This window comes from Taudactylus pleione, unplaced genomic scaffold, assembly GCF_031769625.1.
Source record: "Taudactylus pleione unplaced genomic scaffold, aTauple2 ptg000256l, whole genome shotgun sequence".
In the NCBI taxonomy this organism is placed as follows: Eukaryota; Metazoa; Chordata; class Amphibia; order Anura; family Myobatrachidae; genus Taudactylus; species Taudactylus pleione.
Window position 1 is genome coordinate 20,686,864 of NW_028284658.1, and position 25,928 is coordinate 20,712,791.

Consider the following 25,928-nt stretch of genomic DNA (forward strand, 5'->3'; position numbering starts at 1 on the left):
TTCTGTGGTAGCCAGCAGTTTGACCCGAGACCAGCGGGACGCTCCCAGGGGAGGGTTCTCCCGGACACGTATCGTGAGAGGCTCCAGGTCTGGCAATGCATACTCCTCCCCAGGAAAGACAGAGGATATGGTAAGTCAGTTGCCTTCGCTTCCTCCTCCTTGTCTTTCCCAAACAATAATTTCCTGGAGATAGATCACCACAGACAGGTGGTTCCTAAGGATTGTGTAGAAAGGGTTTGTCCCTCCCACTTTTCCATTTTCCTCGTCTGGTTTATCCCTGCTCAAAAAACGCCAGTCCTTTATTAGATGGTTTCCTATTCCTTGCCCTACAGCAGGGCAAAAAAGAGTTGGCAGATCCTTCCAGGAAATGCTGGATCAGTCACCTGTTTCCCGTCAAAAAACAGGACGGTTCATACATACCGGTTTTTAATGTCAATACCCTAAATCAGTATATAAAACCTCGTTCTTTCGGTATGGAGGGCTTAGCTTGCGTACGTTTCCTTCTCGCCAAGAATTATTTTTGTATCAAAAATAGACCTTAAAGAGGCCTTTCACATAATTCAAATGCATCCAACTCAGAGAAGGCTGTTAGAGGACACCCTTCCAGAGGAATCCTATCAGTGGACAGTAATGGTTTTCGGGCTATCCAATGCCCCTTACACATTCACACGCCTCATGTAGGCGGTAGTTGCACACTTCCGTCAGATGGGAGTCCGCTGTATAATCTACCTGGACGATCTCCTGGTGGCCCACTCGGACCAGGACTCCCTTTTACTCCACAGGGAGCTTATACTGTCGCTCTTAAGGAATCTAGGGTTTACCATAAATCTCGATAATCTGCGTTAACCCCTTCACCGTTAATCGCATTTCTGGGACTCTTGATCGTTCCCCCAGACAAGTGGAGGGATATTTAAGACTTGTATCTCAAACCCTCGAACACCAATTCTCAATGATGGATTTAGCCAAAGGTATTGGCAAAATGAGAGCCTTACACCCAGGTTTTCTCCATGCTCCCCTGATATGCAGGCACTCTCAGAACCTTCTCTCAGCTCTGCTTCGAGAGGGTCGGGATTGGACGGACAAAATCCTCCTAGATCCCATAGTTCGCAGAGAGATCCACAGCTGGACAGCCCTTCCCCTACCCTCTCCCAGACTTCTGCTTCCTCCTCCACCGGACATAGTCATCACATCAGAAGCGTCTTTCGGGCTGGGGAGCATATACAAAACACACAGCAGTAAGGGGAAGCTGGTCTGCTCAAGGGTCGACAGCTCATTTCAATCTCTTGTAATTGAGGGCTGCCAGGTTAGCTTTTTCTGCACTAGTCGCACCGAATTCCCAGGTGATATCGGTCCAGCTCTGCCTAGATAACAAGATCGCGGTTTCTTATCTCAACAGAATGGGAGGCACTCGATCCAAACTCCTATGCGCAGTATGTTTCAGGAGAGCTAAACGAGTAAGGCGATTCCTTATCCAGGAAAAAACTCGCACTGAATCGTGCAACTCTGAAACCAGAGGTTTTTCTCAACATTGTGAAGACCTTTGGGTCAACTACAGGTGGACCTGTTTGCAACTCCGTCAAACACTCAGGTTCCAACCTTTGTCCCCAGAATCCACTACCCGATTAAAATGAGTGACATAAAATACCTCCCAACTGTCCTGTTTTTTTGGGACTGTCTGCAGGCCGCGGGCTGCAGTGTCCCACGGTGGTGGTGGTGGGGGGGGGAGTTGGGGGAAGCATACACCGCTGCTCTGCTATGCAGAGCAGCGTGCATGCAGAGCGAGAATAGATGCTGTGCGCATGTGCAAAGCATCTATTCGCAGTACGTGAGGAAGCACGGGGGCAGCCCAGCATCTCGGAGATGCTGGGTATGCACCTTAGTGATGGAAGCAGGGCGTGCCACTAGGCCACGTCCATTTTTTGGAGCACGACAATGGCGCGCAAATGTCCCGGTCAGCCTTCATCAAATGTTGAAAGGTATGGATATAACGATATGGTTATCGTTCATTAATTGTTCACAAATCAGCCATGAAATTTTAAATGAACAGCGATGCGTGCTCCCGCTGGTCGTTTTTGACATCTGTCATCGCCTGAACATACTGGTAAATCTGCCGATAACGACAGATTGCCCATGTTCAGGGATGATGGAGGGTGCCTACACTGAATGACTGATCGTTCAGTGTAGGCACAGCACAGACTGTGAAACGACTGCACAATTACAATGTCGTAATCGTGCAGTCGTTTCACAGTCTGCTAGTTGATGTGCCCCTTTAGACCCAGAACAAGATCCATATACCAGTCCATAATTGATGTTTATGGCCTGGTGGGCTGCTCAGGCTCCGCCCTTGGACTCCCTTTCCGAGCCCAACTTAGCCTAGATTTCCTGGCTACTAAGTTCGAGTCAGGCCTCGCTTCTGCCACAATATGTTCATATGGCTCGGCAGTGGCTCTCTTTATTCCAAGCCTCACAGAAAATAAACTATACATGAAGGTGCATACACACGTAAAGATTTTCGGTCCAACAATCCAACTAGTTGATTGATTGGAATGAAAATCTGTTAATGTATGGGAGTAAATGATGATCAGAAATTTGCTCCTAAATGCCAAAAAACAGATGAAAATGGTCGTCAGACAAGTTTGTTAAATGTTTGCTCTAAACAATTTGTTCAAACAGAATTTGTCCATTTTCCGGCATTTGGGAGCAAATTGCTGATTGTCATTTGCTTTCATACCTTACCAGATTTCCATTCCAACCAATCAACTAGTTGGATGGTTGGACAGAAAATCTTTACGTGTGTATGCACCTTTAGACTGCTTAAAGGTATTTTCTTGTCCAGACCTCCGTGTCCATGATGCTCTACCATGTGGGACATTAATCCCTTTCTAAACTTCCTAGCCACTATTCCTTCTACGGCTGACATCTCTAATCGTTCGAGAAAGCTGGCTTCACTCCTAGCACTGGCATTTGCAGCTAGACGAGCCGAACTTTATTTATTTTATTTATTTATTAACAGTTTCTTATTTAGCTCAGCATATTCCGTTGCGCTTTACAATTGTAAGCATTAACAGAACAAAACTGGGTAATAACAGACAGATATATAGGTAGGAAGGCCCTGCTCGCAAGCTTACAATCTATAGGGAAATAGGCATTGATACACAAAGATAGGTGCTATATATTGCATTTTGGTCCAGCCAGAATGCACAGTTTCTTGGTTGGCTGCATGATCCAGTCACACAGGAATGTCGACCAAATGTCATGAGAATGTGAGAGAAAAACGATGTGTAAGATTGTGTGTGGACTGTAAAAGGGGATGTAATTAGATATGGAAGCTATGAAGGTTATGTGGGAGGCTCTGGAATCTGATAAGCTTGCCTGAAGAGGTGAGTTTTCAGGGAACACTTGAAGGATTGGAGACTAGAGGAAAGTCTTATTATGTGAGGTAGGTCATTCCATAGAGTGGGTGCAGCGCGAAGAAAGTCCTGTAACCGTGAATGGGAGCAAGTAATGCATGGGGATGAGAGACGCAGATCTTTTGCTGAGCGGAGAGGTCGGGTTGGGAGATATTTTGAGATGAGTGAAGAGATGTATGTTGGTGTGGTTTGGTTAATAGCCTTATGTGTAAGTGAAAGTATTTTGTATTGAATACGGTAGAAAACCGGCAACCAATGGAGTGACTGACAGAGCGGGGCAGCAGAAGAAGAACGTTTCGCAAGGAAGATAAGCCTTGCAGCTGCATTCATAATGGATTGTAATGGTGATAGCCTGTTTTTGGGAAGACCAGTAAGGAGGCTATTGCAATAGTCAATGCGGGAAATAATAAGTGCATGGATTAGAGTTTTTGCCGTGTCTTGTGTGAGATATGGTCGAATTTTGGATATGTTTTTTTAAATGTACATAACATGATTTTGAGACAGATTGAATATGGGGAACAAAGGACAGTTCAAAGTCAAGGATGACACCAAGGCAGCGAGCTTGTGGGGTGGGGTGGATGGTCGAGGTATCAACAGTGATAGAGAGATCAGGTTGGTAACTGTTATTGGCCGATGGAAATATAATTAATTCTGTTTTAGAAATAAGTTTCAGGTGGCGAGATGACATCCAAGACGAAATGGCATAAAGACATTCAGTGACACGGACCAATACAGATGGAGATAAATCTGGAGAGGATAGGTAGATTTGAGTATCATCCGCATACAGATGGTACTGAAATCCAAAAGAGCGGATTAGTTTGCCAAGAGAGGTGGTATAGATTGAGCATAGTAAAGGACCTAAGACAGAGCCTTGAGGTACTCCAACTGATAGAGGTAGCGAAGAGGACGCAGAATCAGAAAAACGAACAGTAAAAGAGCGATCAGATAGGTAGGAAGAAAACCAAGAAAGAGCTGTGTCCTTAAGACCTAGGGATTGCAGTGTTTGTATGAGAAGAGAGTGGTCAACCGTGTCAAAAGCAGCAGAGAGATCTAGAAGAATTAGGAGTGAGTAATGGCCTTTAGCCTTGGCAGTGACGAGATCATTTACTACCTTAGTCAGTGCTGTCTCTGTGGAGTGTTGGGAACGAAAGCCGGACTGAAGTGGGTCCATTAAGTTTTGTGTGGGTTAAGAAAGTGTGTGAGGCGGGTGTAGACAAGTCTCTCAAGTAGCTTGGAGGGGCACGGGAGCTGGGAGATAGGACGGTAATTTGAGAGACTATTAGGGTCAGAATTTTGTTTTTTCAGAATGGGAGTAATCACTGCGTACTTGAACAGTGATGGAAAGGTGCCAGTAGAGAGAGAGAAATTACAGATTTTAGTTAGGGTTGGGATAAGCACAGGAGACGGAGCTTTACTGATTTGTGAGGGTATAGGATCTAGAGGAGAGGTAATAGAATAGGAGGATGAGAAGAGCGTAGATACTTCATCTTTGTTTGTGAGATCAAATGAAGAGAATGTGCCAGAGGGTTCGGGTAGGGAATTGAGCAGGTCACTAGCTGAGGAAGAGCCTACCATTTAATTTCGGATCTTATCAATCTTGTCCCTAAAATAGGAAGCAAGATCTTGTGCACAGATAGTAGCAGGTGGTTTGGGTGATGGAGGGGTAAGAAGCAGTTTAAATGTATTAAAAAGTCGCTTGGGGTTAGAAGCTTGAGTAGAGATTAGAGATTGGAAATATGTTTGTTTGGCAGTGTCCAGTGCAGTACGATAAGAGTTGTAGATAGTCTTTTATATGTGAGGAAGTCACTTGGAGAATGAGACTTTCGCCACTGACGTTCAACTTTACGCGAGAGTTTTTGTAGATGCCTTGTTAAGCTAGAATGCCACGGTTGACGTCTAACGCTACGTGGTGTGTGATGGGTAGCTGGAGCTACTTCATCGAGGGCTTTTTCTAGAATCTGGTTTAGGTGTGATGCAGCAGTCTCAGGAGAAGTGAATGTAGAAATTGGTGAAAGTTGTTGTTGTAGAGAGGTAGATAGTTGTTGAAGGTTAATGGCATTAATATTTCTACGGGGTTTAGGTTTGGTTGATTGCAATGATGTTGATGTAATGGAGGAGAGTGTGCAGGTGATAAGGTTGTGATCTGAGAGAGGGAAAGGAGCATTAGTGAAATCAGAAACTGAGCATAGTCTGGTGAGTCCTGATGAGTAGAGGAGTCAGTCCATTGGGAGAGGCCAAGAGAGGATGTTAAAGAGAGTAGTTTGGAGGCATGAGGAGATTGTGGACTGTCAAATGGGGATATTGAAATCACCCATAATGATGGTGGAGATGTCTGAGGATAGAAAGTGAGGGAGCCAGGCAGAAAAGTGTTCCAGAAATTGTTGAGGTGGCCCAGGTGGGCGATAGATAACAGCAACTCGCAGAGAGAAAGGGGTGAAAGTCCTGATAGAATGTACTTCAAATTATGTAAATGTGAGTGAAGGTACCTGTGGGAGAATTGTGTATGTGAAAGATTGGGAGAGTAATATTCCTACCCCACCGCCTTTACAATTACCAGGCCTGGAGGTGTGTGAGAAGTGTAGGTTACCATGTGAAAGTGCAGCAGGGGAGACAGTGTCTGATTGTGTAAGCCATGTCTCTGTTATTGCCAGAAGGTTGAGGTTGTTTGAAATAAAGAGGTCGTGGATGGATGTTAGCTTATTGCAGACAGAGCGTGCATTCCATAAGGCACATTTTAGTGACTTGGATGGTGAAGGGAGGCATGCAATGTTTATGAGGTTAGCTGGATTTATAGTTCGTTTTGGGTGTGGAATGTGGGTTGGGCCTGGATTTGGTGATATGTCACCAGCTAATAGAAGCAGCAGGGGAGAGATATAAATATAATTGTTGGATTTGTCCAAAAGATTTTTATGGCGACAGGTTGTGGATGTTATTGTCAGTGTGTATAGATAAGTTAAAAGCTCATGTGTGTTCATAAGTGGTGAGTAGATTAATGAGGTAGCAATATGTACAGAAGGGTGAGCTGCAGGAAGAGTAAAGGATGTAATAGCTTTAGAGATGATTCCATGAAGTGAGATTATAAAAAGAAGTTTTTGATGCATTGTCTTTTTTTGTATTTGGAAAAAATAAAATTTTCTAAGTAATGGGTTTGTAATTACCTGGTCTTCAATGTTGTTCAATGTTTTTCAACTGTTATTTAACTGTTCAGAAAGCACACTTGATTTTAACCACTTAATGCATAACCACATCAAGATGCTGCCCTAAGACTGAATGTTAAGAAATAGTATGCCTGATTAAGACACTAGCTTACATCTGAGCCAATTGGTCAGCTGGTTGAAATGCAGATTGTTCAGTGGACATATATCGCACTAAGTTTAAGTAAACAGACAGTATGACACTATAAACTATGCTTCAGTGATACCCATCTAAACACAGGTCATGACTATGGCTAGCAAGTAAAAAAAGATTCACAGACATTTAAACAATACCAATTACAAACTTGTACAAAATTAAACACATACTTTAAATACACAGCTAATTTTGCATTAATGCAACTATAGATTAGGAGTTGTGGTTTGCAGGATGTCAAATAATATCACATACATTGCCTAGACAGCTGATGGTGCATGGGGGTTAATGCAGGCTCTGGCAGTTGTACTAAGCAAGGACAATCACATACATTGCCTAGACAGCTGATGGTGCATGGGGGTTAATGCAGGCTCTGGCAGTTGTACTCAGCAAGGACAATCATATGCATTGCCTAGACAGCTGATGGTGCATGGGGGGGGGGGTTAATGCAGGCTCTGGCAGTTGTACTCAGCAAGGACAATCACATACATTGCCTAGACAGCTGATGGTGCATGGGGGTTAATGCAGGCTCTGGCAGTTGTACTCAGCAAGGACCATCACATACATTGCCTAGACAGCTGATGGTGCATGGGGGTTAATGCAGGCTCTGGCAGAACTTTAATACACATATCTGAACCCTCGATGACTCCCACTCCACTGGGTTTCCATATTGTTTTGAGAGGATACACAAAGACCAGTTCCATTCTGTCCCCTCTGTTATAGTTCGATTTACTCAGCGACCGGTCGGACCTGGATCTTTGCATAGTCGACTGCTTATCTACCTACTGAACACTCACAGCCCCACTGAGAGACATTTCTAATCTCTATCACTTGCAGTAAACCCTTTAATCCCACCAGACCTTCCACAATCAGGGTTTGGATAGTTTCTGCTATGCACCTCCCACTTCAGTGTTCTCCCCAGAGAACTTTGCAATTATACAGGTCACAGATTACTGCAAACTAGTGTTGCTGTATACTTTGTACAGTTCTAACTGCAATATAATAGTTACGTCGGGTTTCAGTTGAAGCTGAAACCTGTCTGAAGATAAATCTGCGCCTTTTAGACAGCAATACGCCATAGTTGGTTTTGAAACCGATGAAAAACAGACCATTAGTAAATTTTCCCCTTAGTGTTTTTTAGCCTTGAAAACACAGGCTCACAATACTAACTTGTTCCAAAAGCAGATAAAAAAATTAAATTGTCTACGATGGCGAATGCAACTTTGTAAGATGACGAATCTATTTCAAGATTGGCTTACTGACTTTCAAAGCCCTACATAGCCAGGGCCCAAGGTACCTGAATCTGTAGATGAAAGGCTAATAGTAGTATCTAGAATCTCCTTTAATTAATTTGGGGATCGAGCTTTTAGCTTTGTGGCTTCGGCATCTAAATTGTGTGGGCCCCCACCAATAAAATTTACACGCCACCACTACTATTTCGCTTACCTTGTCTCCAGACTCTCCACCGACCAGCAGCATTGTAGCATATTCCATCATACCCATGATGGACATGATGTAGTAGACTGCGATACAAATAGGTTGATTTGTTAAAGTGGTGGTTGCATGTGACTGGCTTTATAATATGGCTGCTAAACAGTTAGTAGGATAATAATGATACTGGGTTTTATTTTATTTATATTCGTAAAAAAAAATAGGAGTTACTGTGATCTCAGGGTTTAGGTGTAGGGGATGTTGGTGGATGACTGAGATAGCAATTAAAGTCATTGCAGGTGACAAGTTACTCTTGCAGGGAGTACCTTCTGTACACACCTGGTCCTCATGGCCTCATTTCCCCCTTCGGATGACTGCTCTGTAGCAGTGGGATCTACATCCCTTGGGAGGAATCCTCCGGTGGGTAGACTTGGCGGCATGCAATTACTGACCAGTACCAGGTAGGCAGTGGGAACTTGATCAGATGAGTTGGAAGTCCCTTGATGTCCCACCTATATGCACTAAACTGCCCTGGTGAAATGTGAGTCCAGTTGCTGTCGGTGGATGTCTGTGTTCCCCCTTTTCCTATGTGACTGGCATTCTAACATTGGAGCAGGGGAGTGTCTGACCACATTGTGCGGTGACTTCCTCTGTGTGTAGCTGCTCCAGTGGTGGTATAATGGAGTGGTGACCACCCACTTTGCAGTACCAATGCTTGGCTGTGGCTGTCAAGTGATGTTTGCCGGCTTTGCTTCCAGGTCAAGTGGTTGGGTTAAGGGTGGGGAGATGATGTGTGACGGGTTTGGCCCGGTGTAGCCGGGAGCCAGCTAGGGAGAGAGAGCTGCAGAGTGGGCCTTGACAGGAAAATAGTTGCGGCAATGTGGAGATTCCCAATGTGTGGAGGCCCCTGGGCGATTGCCTGGCCTATAACTGCCCTGGAGATGGCTCAAGACTTACCTGTTTACTTAAGCGTTTCTTTAATGTCCCTTTTAGTTTTTAAAATGCTACAACCCAAATGCTTAGTCTCTTTTCTGTTCAAGTTCTTTTGTATCTTGTGGTTATTAAATGCAAATGTAAAGCACTTTGGGCGGGATGTACTAAGCATCACACTACCGCGATGCGGTACATCCCGCCTCTCATTGAGTACATACCGCGGTATGTACCTAGAATATCGTAAAAGACAGCTCTCCCGTTAATAGCTGTCCTTTGCGATGGCTCCTGAGAGGGACACTTCCCGGTTTAACACCCAGCAGTCCCTCTGGCATCCTTCTGCACATGCTATCGATACCCCTTAATCTATACACCCTAACTATTGCTGTTTAGCAACACAAGTGGGATAAGAAATAATTGCTTTCCAGACTTATATTGTGGTTCCAAAGCACAAAAGTTATTATTGCAATAAAAGAAAGTTACACGCTTAGATCTAGCACAATTAGCGCAAAAGACAATTTGGGGGAGATGTATTAACGGCGACATCGCCGTTGCGGTACATCCCCCCCGACTTCGCGTACATACCGCGGTTCATTACCGCGGTATGTACCAAGGATTTCGCAAAGGACAGCTCTCTCGATGAGAGCTGTCCTTTGCGATGCTGCCGGGCAGAGGGACTTCCGGGTTGAACACCCAGAAGTCCTTCTGCGCATGCGCAGAAGGCCGCGGGCCGCGAGGGCTCGTGGGAGGGATCCGATCGGATCCCTCCCAGCCCCGAGCGTTGCGATAAGAAGCCCATAGGCTTCTATTGGGTAAGTGGCGTTACCTAGCGACGCGAAGCTGCATTCTGCTGCTTAATACATACGGGGAATGTGGTAAAACCCCCGAAAACTGCATTTTCGGGGGTTTTACCGCATTTTGCCGTTAATACATCTCCCCCTTAAATACAAAAGGTACAAGCTGATACATACGCGTTTGCAGTGTCCCAGTAAACAGTCGTCACTCCAGAAGCCTGTGGTCATCCAAGAAGAATGGCTGTGTACTATAACCAGTATGCCAGCTATATACCTTACAGAACAAAGAAACTAGTTAACAGGTTTCCATTGGGTCTTGCTCCTGGACATTCTGGTACGATGCAGGTCAATGGACAGTTCATATAGCATCACTAGGGGTATGTCCCAGTTTCTCAGATGTTGCTTTGTGTGATTTTCTCACCGAAGAACTGGTTTAAACTACTAAGACACTACATACAGCTTTTCATTCTAACCACTAATTTCATATAGTTCATATCTTGCGAACGCATGATGCGATTTCCTTGCGGGTAGAACCGGAAATCTGCAAATAGTGATTTAGAATGGTACCAGACATGATATGTCTACTAGCTTTTGTACCTTAAATATTGTATACATTACATTTCACAACATAAGTATTCGCTAATAAAACCTCTGATATTAAGCTTTTAATGCGGAGGAACCTTTTTATAAGTTATTGTAAGTGTGAGAATATTGCGTAAAGTCGCTAGTATGCGTGGTGCATCTGTGTTTTATGCTTTGATAAACAGCGCAACTGTGCGCTGTGTGTCTTGTATATTTTATATGTATGATTTAATGTGCGTATAGGTTATGGGAGGACTTTTAACAATATACGGGAGCAAAGCAGTCGCACAACGCTAATCTAATAAAGCATCTTACTCAATGGTTTCGTGCTGGCGATGCCCGATATTGACTTAAGATCTGGTCTCAGCCAATCATCTGGCTTCGCCAATGCACAGAATGACGCGGGGGGTGATGGGAGGGATCCGACTGGATCCCTCTCAATCGGATCCGTCCCGAAAAGAAGCCCATAGGCTTCTATTGAATAACGCCACCTGATGATGTACGTATGCGGTAAAACCCCCGAAACCGGCATTTTCAGGGGTTTTACATCCCACCCTTTGAGTCCTATGAGGAGAAAAGTGCTGTATAAATAACATTTAGTATTAATAATAATATTCATTGCTGGAAATTTTGATGGCAATTCACCCCATGTACAGTAGTTGCTATAATATCTAGGACTCTATTTCCCAACCGTAAACTTCTCTATCCAGATATGACAGCTCTGCAAATGGAATTAATTTACTTTTCTGAGATTCTATTTGGAGAAACTTAAAATGGATAAATTCTAGGGTAATTTCTGTTGCTTTCTCAGGGTTCAAGATATATTGAAACATTTGGCCGTGGATTTAGAGATCTTGAAACCATTTTGAAAAATCCTCTTTCAAAAGAGAAATGTATCCCTTCAACTGTAGTATATTAACACTGCATGCTTATCCACAAACATTTGTACTGTTGGAAAGTATTTCGGAGTAGAGTTTCTTTGTAAAAGAATGCCAAATTTCATACAAATTTAGTTTCTTTGACCCTGAGTATTCAAATGTGAAGTGATATCTGTTCAGAAACATGGCTCAGAGGCCATTCTTTGCCTTCCAGTTCTGAATAATTTTCACCAATTTCACAAAGAAATATTTACATTTCATCCACACAACTGACCCATGGAGAGAGTACTTTCCCTCTGATCAGCCAGCATACATTGCTGTGATATTCAAGATCACCATATTCAGATTCCATTTCTTCTAAGAAGTTTCTAAATCGATTATAAGTGTCATGCCACAATTCTATTAACAATTTTGACTACAATAACCATAACTTCATTTAAGGCATTATTTTTTTAAACGCCCTGTGCCGTCCCGTCCCCTTAGCCCCTGACCTCATGCGGAGGGGGTAGGGCCAGCACTACCGGTAAGTGCAGCACTGACTAGAGCATCCTCTCAGGATGCTCCAATCGGCTGCACAGACTGCAGGGTGTCTGTCTGGAGCATCTAAAAGACGCTCTGGCAGTGCCACAGCAGTGATCCTGGCTGCAGGATGCCATTATAGGCACTCTGCTAGCCAGAAGCAAGGGCCATGGGGCGGTGACGTTATCACCCACAGAGCCCTGCACTCTGTGCGGCAGCATCGGTTGCAAACCCCATGGACTGTATGTTTGTGTATATAACTGGTACTTTGGAAATGTTTACAGCTATTCGTTTAGAGCTTTATTTAAATAGTTTACTGTATAAATAGTTGTGTACAGTATAATATCAGATCCTTATGGTGTGTTGGTATTTGTATCAAGGATTTAAGACAAATGTGAATATAGCCCTAAATATCACAGTATGCCCCCCATAGGGTATTTGGAGCCCAGGGATAGATGAAAAATGGAGCGCCCCCCCCCCTCATGTGCGCACTGCAAGCACAAAGGGGTGTGGCCACTGGAAAATGGGGCATGTCAACATGACACACCACCGTTTCTCGTCATTCTGGCCTTGCTCGACCCCCCCACGTTACGTTACTGATGCCCACACAGCTAACGCTGTGTTTAAGTCTAACAGCAATGTCTGTACAGCCATGGCCAAAACTATTGAGAATGACACAAGCATTGGTTTTCACAAAGTTTGCTGCGTCAGTGTTTTTAGACCTTTTTGTCAGATGTTACTATGGTATACTGAAGTAAAATTACAATCATTTCATAAGTGTCAAAGGCTTTTATTGACAATTACATTAAGTTTATGCAAAGAGTCAATATTTGCAGTGCTGACCCTTCTTTTTCAAGACCTCTGCAATTCGCCCTGGCATGCTCAATCTAATTCTGGGCCACATACTGACTGATGGCCGCCCATTCTTGCCTAATCAATGCTTGGAGTTTGTCAGAATCTGTAGGTTTTTGTTTGTCAACCTGCCTCTTGAGGATTGACTACAAGTTCTCTATTGGATTAAGGTCTGGGGAGTTTCCTGGCCATGGACCCAAAATTTCGATGTTTTGTTCCAGAGCCACTTAATTATCACTTTTGCCTTATGGCAAGGTGCTTCATCATGCTGGAAAAGGCAGAGTTCGTAACCAAACTGTTCTTGGACGGTTGGGAAAAGTTGCTCTTGGAGGACGTTTTAGTACCATTCTTTATTCATGACTGTGTTCTCAGGAAAAATTATGAGTGACCCCACTCCCTTGGCTGAGAAGCATCCTGAAACCATTCATGTGTGGGGTTGCTTTACAGTTGGCATGACACAGGACGAAGACTTTGGAGGATGGCCTGGTATCAAAAAGGGCAGCAAAGAAGCCACTTCTCTCCAGGAAAAACATCAGGGGCAGACTGATATTCTGCAAAAGGTACAGGGATTGGACTGCTGAGGACTGGGGTAAAGTTATTTTCTACTTCAGGGTCCATAGGGTATCCACAGGATACCTTGGGGTATAGGTGTGACGTCAGTCGCAGGGCACCAAAGAGTTAAGCTTTCAGCCTCCCAGGATGCACTAGGTCCCCCTCCTATACCCCGCCCCCGGGCCAAGGCACCTCAGTTTAGTTTGGTGCCCGGCCGGAGTCGGGTGCACCTGTTGGAGTGGGGGCTAGAAGAGCCCCTGAAGCTTTTTCTTCATGCAGCTGTGGCTGCACATCTGGATGAACAGCATGGACAGTCAGTCCTGACGTCCATGCTGTCTTCCCTACACCCCGCCGGTACCAGAACGCCGGTACTGATCCGGGGATGCTGGTGGGCGTCTGGGGTCACAGCTAGCGGTGACCCCAGATGCTCCGGACCATGGCCGGATTCAAGGGGGACAGAGGTAAGCAGCGGGGTCCCGCGGTGGGTCCCCGCTGATCACATGGTCCTAAGTCCCCAGGCAGGGGGCTCCCTGGGGACTGGCTGCAGCGTGGAGCCAGGCGACCAACCTGCGCTTCCACTACCCCCTGGGACAGTGGACCGCAGCAGAGCGGTAGCGCTGCGGCGTCCCAGGGGTTAAATGCATGCCAGGGGAGCGCGCCTTCCCTGTCTCACAGCCGGCGCCTCCCCCGCTGCACACAGCCCTCTCTGCACTGTGCTGACTGGTCCTGTGTCAGCGCTCCTCCCCCAGGCCAGCTTCTCTCTGCTCCTCGGCGGCCATCTTCTCTGCAACGCATGGTGAACGCTGCTGGAAGTCTGGAAGGAAGCATCGTGGTCTGGGTCCCCCCGCATACCTCTCCTCCGCTGTGGCTCAGGTCTGTGTATGCAGCGCTGTGTCCTACCAGGCCCTGTGTCTGTGTAGTTGAGTGATCAGCGCTGTTAGTGCAGGAATTGTTATTTCTCTGCATTGTATGTGACTGTGCTAGCGCTGCCTGTAACTATTCTTCTCTAAACTGTCAGCTTTATTACTGTCCCTGTTCTTTCTGCTAAAGCCCTTGCGGTGCGGTGCTGCAGGGTGGTCTCTCGCCTATTTAATACTTAATTGGTGAGAGAGGTCACATACGTGGTGCCATCATGTCTGAAAGTGATTTTCCCCTCCGGCTACAGTGTACCACGTGCAAAGTACCGTTAGCGGAGGGGGAGGGTAGCGCGGAGGGCCTTTGCCGGCAGTGTTTGTCCATGGCGCGGCCTATTACGGTTACAGCACCGGTACAGGAGCCGCCCTGGGCTTGTTTCGCTCAGGCGTTAACAGCTTTAGTGGGCCAGTTAGCTCCGCAGCCCGCGTTTACTCCGAGGGGTTTGTCCCAGCAGTCTGTGGTGTCGTCACCCATGCAGGGGTTCCCACGACAATTGGTGGTACCCCACAGTCTCCCTATTTCCCCGCTCCCGGGTTCTCAGGAGCCAGCGTGGGTTAACTCCCTGACGAGTTCTGTACAGCACTTGTCGGATGTGTTGCAAGGGGAGTCTGTGATGCGGCCTCATAAAAGGCCGGTGGCGTCTCTGTCCGCTCCTTATGAGGATGACGAAGGGACGTCTGATGATGGGGAGATTCTTGATCCTTACGATCAGGAACCTCTCCATACTAAGGACGCTGATGCTAAGTCCAAAGTATATATTCCTGGACTTATTCGGGCGGTCCGCACAGCCTTGGTGATTGAGGACGAAGTTCCCCCAGCGGCTAAATCTAAGTATGCCTTTTTCAAAGATGTGAAGGGCGATGCCACAGTCTTTCCTCTTTCGGGTCAGTTGGTGGACCATTTAGAGGAGGCGTGGAAACAACCTGGCAAAAGATACCAGCCGCAGAGACGCCTAGCGGTGGCTTATCCGTTCGCGGATAATTATTTTGCTAAGTGGGAATCCCCTCCACAGGTGGATTCTCACGTGACCCGTCTTGTCCGTAGTGCCACATTGCCGATGCCATCCATGTCCTCCCTTAAGGATGCTACGGACCGCAAGGTAGAAATCTGCCTGAAGTCCGCTTATTCCCTTGCAGGGGGGGCAGCACGGCCGGCTATGGCCATTTGCTGGGTTGCCAGAGCGATGGAGCGCTGGGCGGATTCATTAGAGGCTTCTTTTGAATCCGACTGTCCGGCCGAACAGGCGGAGTTGATTGGCAATCTCCGTGATTCGGCCACCTACATCAACGAGGCGGCTCTAGACATTAGTACTCTGGTGTCTAGAATTTCTTCAGCAGCGGTAGCTGCTCGTCGCACCTTGTGGCTGCGATCCTGGAAGGCGGACGCAGATTCCAAGAAAGGTCTGGAAGCGTTGCCGTTTACCGGAGAAGTTCTCTTCGGTCCGGATCTGGATAAGATTGTGGCCACGCTGGCGGCAGCCAAATCTGCTTGTCTCCCGTCGGCCGCTGCTCCTTCTGGTTCGGGACCATCGTCCTTTCGGTCATCTAGGGCCCAGGGCAGGCCCAAACCACAGTCGTTTCCTCGACAGGCTGGCCCTAAGAAATCGGTCAAGCCCCGGAAGCAGGCATGGAGTACCAGACGTCCGGCCCCCAAGCCAGATGACAAGCCTGCGGCCTGACGGTCCGGGCCTCCCTTTGGGGGATCCCAGGGTGGGAGGCCGCCTGCTACAGTTCGCCCAGTGTTATTCGACCACTACGACAGACACTTGGGTTCTGGAGGTGGTTTCCCACGGATACGCCCTCTCCTTCCGGCACAGACCCCCGGCTCGCTTCTTCACCACGGGTCTCCCATCAGACCGGAACAAGGCTACGGAGCTGCGGAAGGTATTGCACACTATGCTCCAGGCTGGAGTTATAGTGGCGGTTCCATTCTCCCAGAGGGGCCAGGGTTTCTATTCAAATCTATTTTTGGTACAGAAACCCAATGGGTCATATCGTCCGATTCTCAACCTCAAAGCACTCAACAAGTCTTTGCGGGTCCCGAAGTTTCGGATGGAGACCCTACGGTCCATCATTCTGGCGCTGGAACCTGGGGACTACTTGGTGTCATTGGACATACAGGACGTTTACCTGCATGTCCCTATTCTTTGGCGCCATCAACAGTTCCTCAGGTTTGCAATCCGCAGCGACCACTTCCAGTTTCGGGCGTTACCTTTTGGCCTGGCAACAGCACCACGGGTTTTCACCAAGGTGATGGCGGTCATGGCGGCTTCTCTGCGGCTGCAGGGAGTCCGCATGTTGCCGTATTTGGACGACCTGTTATGGGTGGCAGGATCTCCGGAGCTCCTGTTACGCCACTTGGACCTGACCATTGCACTGCTGCAACGGCACGGCTGGCTAATCAACTGGCAGAAGTCCACTCTAATCCCGTCTCGGAGGATTCTGCATCTTGGAGCCTTATTGGACTCGGGACAGCAAAGGATCTTCGTGACGGAGGACAAGATCTCTGCTTTACAGTCAAGGGTGCGCAGTTGCCTGCACAGCCGCCGGGTGTCCTTACACTCGGCGTTGAGGTTACTGGGCTCCATGGTGTCGGTGTTCGACATGGTGGAATACGCCCAGTTTCACTCCAGACCTCTGCAGCACCTGATCCTGTCCAAGTGGAACGGGCTGACTCAGTCTCTGAAGTCCCAGACGATTGTGCTCACCCAGGAGGTTCGCCTGTCCCTTACGTGGTGGTTACAGACGACCCACCTCAACAAGGGACGTCCGTTCTGGGTTCCAAATTGGGTCCTGTTGACAACGGACGCCAGTCTTCGGGGTTGGGGAGCAGTTTCGGGTCCACACTTGTTCCAGGGCAGGTGGACGCCGACAGAAGCGGAGCCTCCAATAAATATCTTGGAACTCCGTGCGGTCTTCAATGCTCTCCAGCAGGCACAGCGGTTTCTCCAGGGTCGCCCGGTGCAGGTCCAGTCGGACAACGCTACCACCGTGGCCTACATAAACAGGCAAGGAGGAACTCGCAGTCGGGCGGCTCTCGTAGAGGTCTCTCGGATCCTGGTTTGGGCGGAGCGCAATCTTCCGGCCATATCAGCGGTCTTCATCCCGGGAGTGCTCAATTGGGAGGCGGACTTTCTAAGTCGCCAGGACGTTCATCCGGGGGAATGGTCCCTGCACCCGGACGTTTTTCAACTACTGGTGGACAGGTGGGGTCTTCCAGAAATCGACCTCATGGCGTCCCGGCACAACAACAAGTTGCCGGTGTACGGGTCTCGCACAAGAGACGAAGGGGCGTCTCTGGTGGATGCTCTGTCCGTCCGGTGGACGTTCCGGTTCGCATACCTGTTCCCTCCGGTCTCCCTTCTTCCACGGGTAATCCGGAAATTCAAACAGGAAGGAGGGACGGGACGCTCCTGTTGATAGCTCCCACGTGGCCCAGACGGCACTGGTTCTCAGACCTTCAGGGTCTGTCCGTGGACATTCCTCTGCGGTTGCCGCTACGACCGGACCTTCTGTCTCAGGGTCCTTGCCTTCACCCGGACCTGACTCGGCTGTCTTTGACGGCGTGGCTGTTGAGACGGCCATGCTGAGGTCCCGGGGGATTTCCAGCTCTGTGGTGCGTACCATGCTACGAGCTCGGAAACCGTCTTCCGCGAGGATATACCATCGCGTGTGGCATGCGTTCTTCCAGTGGTGTCGACCGAGAGGTTATGCACCGCGGGAGTTTCGTCTGTCTCGGATTCTCGCCTTCCTGCAAGCGGGACTAGATCATGGGCTTCGCCTTGCTTCTTTGAAGGTACAGGTTTCGGCCCTATCTGTCTGGTTTCACCGTAGGATTGCTACAATCCCGGATGTGCGCACCTTTATGCAGGGTGTTCTCCGCATTCAGCCGCCCTTTGTTCCACCTGTGGCGCCTTGGGATTTGGCTGTGGTCCTGAGGGCTCTCCAAGGACCGCCGTTTGAACCACTGGGCTCAGTGGATCTTAAATGGCTAACAGCTAAGACTGTTTTCCTTCTGGCCATTGCTTCGGCCAGACGTGTTTCTGAGTTAGGGGCTCTTTCTTGTAGACCCCCTTTCTTGGTTTTTTATGGGAACAGGGCAGTGCTCCGCACTCGGCCCGAGTTTCTTCCCAAAGTTGTTTCCCAGTTTCATGTTAACGAGGAAATAGTTGTTCCGGCCTTTAACTCACCGGGTCTTTCCGTGGGTGAGGCCTCTTTGGATGTTGTGCGGGCCTTAAGGACTTATGTTGACCGCACTTCTTCGTTTAGGAAGTCGGACGCTTTATTTGTCCTCTTTGGCTTCCGTAAAAAGGGTTGGCCTGCTTCAAAGCAAACTTTGGCAGCCTGGATCCGTATGGCTATTTCTGAAGCTTATCTTCATGAAGGCCTACCGGTCCCTCCTTCTCTGAAGGCTCATTCCACTAGGTCTGTGGGTCCTTCGTGGGCAGCTCGACGTGGTGCCTCGGCAGTTCAGATCTGCAAGGCTGCTACGTGGTCTTCTGTCCATACCTTCGTGAGGTATTACAGGTTTGACACCTTCGCCTCTCAGGATGCTTCCTTCGGGCGGCGGATTCTCCTTTCTGCACAGGAGCGTCCCCATCCTTAAAGGATACTGCTTTGGGACATCCCCAAGGTATCCTGTGGATACCCTATGGACCCTGAAGTAGAAAATATGAGATATGGTAAGAACTTACCCTTGTTATCTCTATTTCTACGAAGTCCATAGGGTTCCACAGGACTCCCGCCCTGTCGCACCTGTGCTGCAGATGGGCTTTGCTCTGGTCACCGGTTTTCCGTCTCCCTCTGGTGAGAATGTGATTCTTGTATGTGTCCAGATCTTTGTTCTCTCTCTTCCTTCTCCTCCTCCGGCCTATGGCTTGGTAACTAACTGAGGTGCCTTGGCCCGGGGGCGGGGTATAGGAGGGGGACCTAGTGCATCCTGGGAGGCTGAAAGCTTAACTCTTTGGTGCCCTGCGACTGACGTCACACCTATACCCCAAGGTATCCTGTGGAACCCTATGGACTTCGTAGAAATAGAGATAACAAGGGTAAGTTCTTACCATATCTCATATTTTCTCTGATGAATCCCCTTTCATATTGTTTGGGGCATTTTGAAAAACTCTTGTCCAGATAAGGAAAGGTGAGCGCTACCATCAGTCTTGTGTCATGCCAAGGTAGTGGGCTCACTCACAATTTTTCCTAAGAACACAGTCATGAATAAAGAATGGTACTAAAACATCCTCCAAGAGCAACTTTTCGCAGAATTTGATTGACAGCATGCCAGGGCAAATTGCAGAGGTCTTGAAAAAGAAGGGTCAGCACTGCAAATATTAACTCTTTGCATAAACTTAATGTAATTGTCAATAAAAGCCTTTGACACTTATGAAATGCTTGTCATTTTACTTCACTATACAATCTGACAAAAAGGTCTAAAAACACTGAAACAGCAAACTTTGTGAAAACCAATACTTGTCATTCTCAAAACTTTTGGCCATGGCTGTACAGTGGATCTACGTTTCTCATCTGTAGTACATAGTGTTTTCTTTATTAACATTTTAAAAGGACATGTTCTAAATTCAAACTAATCCTTACTTTGCTTTGTTTTAGTGCATTGTCAATTTTCTATAGCTATTATCTTGGTCAGTACTAGGAGTTGTTTTTTCTGCACAATGGGACTTGTATTACTGTGCAAAGGTGGTTTTCCAGTGAATGGAATGGTTTATCTTCAGATACATTGTTTATCCTATAATCTCATGTGTGTGTGTTCCTATTGACCTAGAGCATTTAACTGACTTCCAGAAGGAATAGATTATTGAAAGAGGCACGCACAAGTACGTCAATGTGCATCTCAACCATCTTCACTTTTCAAAGTGAGTGTGCTTGTGGCATTTTTTGATATATATAAAATCTCTATTCTGTTATGCTTTAACACTATACTGTTTACATCCTTTGAAACCAGTTTACAAGAAGCATAAGCTTTTCTTGTTATAGAAATTTTTTGAAAGATCTAGGAGCCAAATGAAAAGATAAGGAGCTATACCATAATGGAGAACGGTATGCGGTCAAAAAGTCGACGTTCACAATGTTGACATTTAACAATGACATGTCGACTGCAGATGGTAGGGTTACATTAAAAATGAATGCGAATTTGGATTGTCGTCATTCTGTCCATGTCAACATTCTGAATGACTAGTCCTTATACCGCACCCTAGAGAACAGTTCTGTACAACAGTCCGGATAAACCTCCAGGGGGTTTCTTCAAGCTCATATATTATATCAACACTGTCATTAACATGCAGTAGATGAGCCTTTGATCCCACCAAACGCCACTAGTCTTGGAGAAACATACTCTATCTGTATACAGGCAGAAACCTGTAGATGGTTATGTGATACTCTATGGCAGGTCTTAATAATATGCCATAGCCACTTAGTAACATGTCACATTTTGTAATCTGATTGGTTATCGCAGCATATAAATGCTTCTGAGGCAGAAAGTCAATATTAACATTAATGTGTGCAGGCAATACAAATGAATGCAAACCCATAACATTAGCCTAATGGTGTAAAATATATCATTATAAAATATTATTACGCCATCATATTCCATTGCGCTTACATTTAGGAACAAAACGGTAATAACACAAGACTAGGTAATAACAGACAAAAAGAGATGATAGGTCCCTGCTCACAAGCTTAAAATCTATGGAAATAGTATAGGATTTTTGGGGGGCAGAGTGCTAATCATTGATTAGAGCAAATTTTAATTTTAAAGGGCAAAGTTTTGGATTCAAGTTGCAACACGTTGTTAAAGTTAATGTATTCAGTTATTGTAATATAATCAATGTTACACTATATATACTGTTATGGGTTGGATACGGGATCCCTGCAGTCGGATGCCAGCGGTCAGAATACCGACAGAGGCAGTCCTGTAACCTTAACCCCCCTAACCTACCTTTCCCGCAGTCAAACCCCAACACCTCCTGCAGCCTAACCCCAATACTCATCGTCGGGATTCTGGGACCGTGATTCCGACTGCTGTCAGGATTCCGGCACCGGTGTTCTTACCGCCGGTATGCCGACTACATCCCACTGTTATATGCCCCCAATTCATATTATGCCACACCGTAGTGCCCACAATTAACATTATACCACACAGTAATGTCTTCCTTGAGTTCATATTATGTCACATAGTGCACCCAATGCATAATTTGCCATTATAAAATGCTCACATCATCTGCCAAAGTTATTTATTTGTATCTTTTTAAATTGATGTGTTTGTCATGTCAGACAAATTATAAAAAATGTTGCTAGGTAATGTGTCAGCACCGAATACTCATATCAAGGCATGGCTCTGTTCATGTTCAAACAAATGAATCCCCAAGTTCCTATGTTCTGCAATACTATACAGCCAAGCAAGCTTTGAGAATCTTGCGGTCTCCAGGTGGCTCACCACTTCTTCGCAGTGGCATACCCCATTGGCGGCAGAGGGACATGTGACATTGTGGTGCAGCGATGGTGTGCTCCAAAGTGGTGCAGGGTGCTATTCAACAGTCAGAAAAGGGGCAGGGTGCATCTCAACATAAACAAAACAGGCAGGGCGCTGTACCCTGCTGAAACAGCCTAGGGGTAACACTAGGGAAATAGGCATTGATGCACAAGGATAAGTGCTACATATTGGTCCAGCCAGATTGCAGAGGTTCTTGGTGGGCTGTATAACCCAGTCACACAGGAATGTTGGCCTATGGTCAGCGGGATGTGAAAGTGAAGAAAAGTAAATATGCAAAGTTATGTGAGGACTGTATTGAGGGGATGTAATTGGGTAGGATAGCTTATTGCGGTGATGTGGGTTCTGGGATTTCATAAGCTGTCTGAAGAGGTGAGTTTTCAGGGAATGCTTGAAGTTTTAGAGACTAGAGGAGTTGTGCATGGGAGGGCATTCCACAGAGTGGGTGCAGCCCGAAAAAAAGTCCTGTAACCATGAATGGGAAGAAGTAATGCATGAGGATGAGAAATAGAAATCTTGTGCAGAGTGGAGAGGTCGGCTTGGGAGATATTTTGATATAAGTGAAGAGATGTATGTCCGTGTAGTTTGGTTAATAGTCTTATGGGTAAGTAAAAGTATTTTATACTGAATTCGGCACAATACAGGTAACCAATGGAGGGGCTGACCGAGCAGAGCAGCAGACAATGGGCCTGATTCAGAGCCGGACGCAATTAGCGCTCGCTCGTCCAGAAAATAGGGGTGGCTATTCAAATGAACCGTTCGCTGTTTGCGGTCTGTTGACGCCTCTTGGTCTGAACGAGCGAACAAAACTTGCGGTCGTTTTTTGGGAAACTACGCCCCCTGGCCGCTCGCATCCTACGTCATGTCCGCTATTTATTAGATTAATCGAGTACATCGAACAGGGTATGAGCTGCTCGCTATTCTTGTGGTTGGTTTTTGCTACCATAATTTTGCGAGCAGTTCTGGCTTAAAAAGAACCCAGTGACGTGGTCAATGACGCTGCTGTTTTAAATATGCACACCCATAAAACGCCCGTTTTGACCTTTAAGCACGCCTGCAATCGGATCTCCACTCCCCGTTTTCAAGCACCTTCCCCTGTTACCACCCACATACGCCTCATTCTGTCACTCAAATTAGCAGGCATTCGCTATTTTGCGAGCACATGAATTTCGGCTGCACTGACTGGTTCGTGCATGCGTATAACGATCCGTACGCATGCGCAGTTGGGCAAACATCGCTCGGAGCGAACGAGCTGCCGCTTACGCGTGGCTCTGAATCAGGCCCAATGAACGGTTGACAAGGAAGATCAGCCTCACAGCTGCATTCAAAATAGATTGTATGGGTGAATGTCTGTGTTTTGAGACAGTCCAGTAAGGAAACTCTTGCAATAATCTATGTGGTAGATAAGGCGTGCATGAATTAAGCTGGCTACACATATATCCAATCCTCTGGGGGTACAACTCCCGACCAGAGTTACATAATCCTACTGGAGAACTGGTTGCAGATTCAACATCCAAACTATGCATACACAGCTGTCCAATTTTGCTGTAGATCTTTAATCTGCATCTGCTGAAACCATCTGTCTCTGTTTCTGTGTGAAAAGGGTCAACCTGGGTCAAAATTGCCACGTCCCCGACCCTGGTAAAAAGCCGTGTCGGAGACCCAGTAATTTCGACCCTGGTTGACTCTTTCACACAGAAACAGAGACAAAAAAAACCTGTGTTGATCTGCAAATTACCGGGTAAAAGTGCTTTACCCGGTAATTTTGTTTTCTGTGTGAAAGGGGGGTAAGTCTTTAACCGGCAAACCCATACGGCATTCAAATTCTGGGTAAAAGCCAGGATATTTCACACATTCTGTGTGAAAGAGGTAAATGAATACACCTGTGCACCTGCTAGATGACCTGGAAAACGTGACCTGTTTGTCATCCTGAGGACAGAGTTTGAGAACCACTGATCTCCATACATCCCCTTATTGTAAGGGGTGTCCCTTCTTTATATGAACAAATGACTTGGGTAAATATTTGTGCAAGTAGTATCTGCAATGCGGACAACCTCTTATCTTGTGTAATGCAAATTCTGCAATTCCTACTACTGTAGCTGCGGCTCCAGGACTACAAGATGCGGCTGGAGCCGTGGATAGCAAATGACAAATAGTGATTGCATCCTCTTGAATGCAGAAAACAGGACACTGCTTTCTTCAAATGACTGCCCATGTACAGGACCATCAACATCATAGTTAAAGCTTTTCACTTACTATGGCCTATAATAACAGCAACATTTATTGTATATTTATTAATAAAAATGAATGTGAATGAGTGTTATTGGGTGAGAGTTTACATTATTACTAAGACTTTTATTAGTATAGCATGTAAGTGTTTTTTCTTATCATGGTATGATCCCTGTTCCCATTGCTTTTACAGCCATGAGCTAGATTTATTGTTGCGCAGTTTGTCAAAGAAGTTGATAATCAACAGCTTTGATCAATGGATTTAAAGTGGCAACAAAAATAAATGCTAAACCACGCTGTTTTAGCTTTTATTTCTATTTATACCAATCATCGGGACATGGACAGACCACACAACACAAAATCTAGCCCCATGTCGCTGTATTGGTTATGGCTGACTTTTTTTTTAGGGGGGGGGGAAATACAATTGTTTCTTGCGCCTGTAGCTCCCGTCTAAAGTGACTGGGAGTAGTTTTGGGTGCCCATCACTTATCGCTAATTTCTGCTCGCACTCTCCGTAGGTGCGAGATGAATTCACCCATAATCAGGCTTTTGAGTGCCTTAACTAGCACTTTGCATGGGAGAAGCTGCTTTGCTCGGCTAATCATAGATTTTGGAGGACATGGCAGTCGTGACCAGCGTGGGGCTGATCGCTCAAACATTTGAATATCTCCCGGACCTTTAGATGGGAGCTACGGGCACCTAAAAACAATTGAATCACCCGAATAGAACCAAAAGAAATGAAAACTTTCTGGAAGCGCAGTAACTTTACATTCCCTTTTGTTACTCTAGAACAACATTTTGTTGTGATTTTTTTTTTCTTTGTTTTCAAACTTTTTCAAGTTGTATTAAACCATAATTTTGTCATTTTTTTATGATCTCCTTACACAGACCTACATCTGCTTTTAAGTCCTTTATCTAGAAGGCTTTCATATGCTGGTTGTCCATGAAGAGGTTAAAGACACTGCTCTGTGCAGTCATATATAAGAAATTCCCTAGTGAATCAATCTACTGCATGTAGGTTATACATTTACATCTGTCTACCTATAGACTGGGCACCTCTTAAAGGCTTTTGCATGCCTAATGCACTTAAATATAATCTAATTGTCTCTGTTCAGCAAACTGCTCAATTATAAATGATTCTCAGAACAGTTGTGCGCACACCAGGAAAAATGTGTTTTTAACTCCGGTATAAAAACAGTGGCCCCCTATAAGTGGGTCTCACTTCCTTTCCAGCATCTGGTCTTCATGTAGTTGTTGTATACTGTACCTGTATATTATCTGTAACTCATATGGAGGAGTTTCTTGTGTTTGGTTCTCTAGTCTGTGAGGGAGAAAGCAGTCCATTAACGATGGGATCGAAGGATACCATTGTTGATCTACTCCTCATCTCTTATGTAATAGAGAGAGAAGACCCCCAATGTACAGTGCTAGACCAGAAAGTGGTTAAGGTTTACAATACTGATTTAAGGACTTTGAGATGTATAATAAAAGTTTTAGAATCTATCGGTAATTTCAAATATACATGTAACAATTTACATTCCAGAATGTAAAGAGGCTGTTGACCTTCAGATAACTTCATTACTGTCACCTCCTCTTTCCGTCACTTCACCCCCAACGCTGACTGTCCTCCCATCAAACCCCACTCCAATACTTACCCCAGGTGATTGGCAGGGCACTGCGGCACTAGGCCTGACCCAGCTCCCTGCAGTGGGAGCAGTTGTGGTGTGCTGCCACTGCACGCCCATTCAGATTTATATAGATTCGTCTTGGATATGACACAGGTAATCTGTGCTTTGAGCATCTGATAAAACTGTATCCACCTAGCCATTCTCTCTTTATATCATTGTCTATACCATATAACCTTCGAGGAAAACCGAACCAAACTATAAAGATTAAACAGCGTATTTGCTTAAAGCTTCAGTAGGCCATATACATTCAATATGCAATGTATACAGTGTATCCGGAAAGTATTCACATCGCTTCAC

At 46.1% G+C, this 25,928-nt stretch overlaps 1 protein-coding gene across 1 annotated transcript in view; it reads left to right on the plus strand.

Annotated features, from left to right (window-relative positions):
- Window positions 1-25,928, plus strand: part of ETV4 (ETS variant transcription factor 4) — a 113,252-nt gene that overhangs the window by 13,549 nt on the left and 73,775 nt on the right. The window lies entirely within an intron of this gene.